Source organism: Vulpes lagopus, chromosome 5 (genome assembly GCF_018345385.1).
Source record: "Vulpes lagopus strain Blue_001 chromosome 5, ASM1834538v1, whole genome shotgun sequence".
NCBI classification, from domain to species: domain Eukaryota; kingdom Metazoa; phylum Chordata; class Mammalia; order Carnivora; family Canidae; genus Vulpes; species Vulpes lagopus.
This window is the reverse complement of record NC_054828.1, coordinates 124295399-124297219: the sequence shown is the minus strand read 5'-3', so window position 1 is coordinate 124297219 and position 1821 is coordinate 124295399. Positions and strand designations below refer to the sequence as shown.

The window sequence follows — 1821 nt, the reverse complement described above, 5'->3', positions numbered from 1 at the left end:
GAATCCCTCTGAAATCACAGTGCTCCTAGGATAAAGTAGAATGACCCAGAGCCCGGAAAAGAGCTTAAAAAATGAGCTTTTATAGGAAATGGCATTTAGAATATGAGATCTGATCCAGCAGAGTACAATTATCTCTCTAAACGGTGACCAATAAAATTTGATTTCATTGCAGTAATATTTCCACTTGCTGTCTATTTTAGGGGTTGCCATTAATCATTTGTTCAGATAATAACAACACTCCCAGAAAAGTGAAGATTCAAATATGTAAGGATGGCCTCCTGAAAATTAGCCACAGAAACAACTCTTACAAAATGTCTGCATCATGAATGTGTGCGTCATCCTTGCCCAGAGGCCCCGGTAATCTACCCTGTATCATTCCAATCTTAGTGTACGTTCTGTTAAAGTGAGCACTACAAAATATCTACATCAGGGAGAATGAATTCTGTTCTTTAATGACTAGATTAAAAGAAAGTAACTTTGTATTTAGCAAAGTGTTCACTGGAATACAAGTATAGTTTGACCAGTTCAGATTTTTTTTTTTAAAAAAAGTAAAGTGATACATGTGAAAAAGTGAATTAAGATACTAGACTTTGGGGGATCCCTGGGTGGCGCAGCGGTTTGGCGCCCGCCTTTGGCCCAGGGCGCGATCCTGGAGACCCGGGATCGAATCCCACATCAGGCTCCCAGTGCATGGAGCCTGCTTCTCCCTCTGCCTGTGTCTCTGCCTCTCTCTCTCTCTCTCTCTGTATGACTATCATAAATAAATAAATAAATAAATAAAATTAAAAGATACTAGACTTTGTGTGGCAACTATGCAAATGTTTGAATTTAATATAATTCAGACGATGAGAAGACATCATAACCAAGAAGTGTAGGAACTAAAAATTCAGATGTATGGTTGGACACTGGATTAAAAATGTTATGATAAATAAGAACCAAATACCCTTAATCTCAATAAAAGTAAATTATAGACAGTCCAATAAAGTAAAATGAGGAAATCTGATATTTAGTGCTGACATAATTCTCTGTTTGTTATGGCACTGGATGACATGATATCACAGAAAATATATTGCTTATCTCGAAATTCAGTTTCCAGTGCTCAAAATGACATGGAGGCTTTATCCTTCAATAGACAACATCCTAAGGAACAGAGTGTAAAAATAAATAACAGTGCAAGAGGCTGTAGGGTAGTCATGGGTGAAACCCATATTCAAATTGAATCATATTCAAGTTTAATACAATCAGAAATTCAGATATAAAAGAAATCAATGTGATAATTTCCCATTTTCTTATCATTCTGCTATGCACAAATTACATGTGTGAGAATATGAAACAACTTTTAATGTTTCTAAGTTTCAAATCTCTGTCCTGTGTGTGCTTACAACAACTAAAATTTCAAACTGATGTAATAGAATGCATTACATTGAAATACAACATAGATGCCATAACCGGTAAAGCTATTTTATACTGCTATGTTATATTCCATAATAGTGAATACCTCTTAGTAAATCGCCAAAGAAAATGGTCCCCAATACACACAGTTTCATTTCAGGAAATGCAATGCATATAAAAAGTTTACAAAATAAATTTGTATTTATATGAAAAAATTATTTATGTCCTAGGCTCAGATAATTACAAATAGATATTTCACCTACATTAATAAACACCTGTCTAGAAGAAACGTTTCATAGTTGACTTCTGCCCTCTGAATAAAATCCATAAGTTCTTTTCTAATCATTGTGATGAGAGGCAGGAAAAATTTAAAAAAAAAAAAAAAAAAGGATCCTCTTCGACGGAACAGCATCCCCCCGTAGAGCCAAC

The 1821-nt window shown here is 34.9% G+C and overlaps 1 non-coding gene across 1 annotated transcript; it reads right to left on the bottom strand.

The window, feature by feature from the left end:
• Positions 1-304: 304 nt before the first annotated feature.
• Positions 305-411, bottom strand: LOC121492266. The gene has a single exon (XR_005988171.1). It is a non-coding gene; the product is annotated as a U6 spliceosomal RNA (small nuclear RNA).
• Positions 412-1821: the final 1410 nt, after the last annotated feature.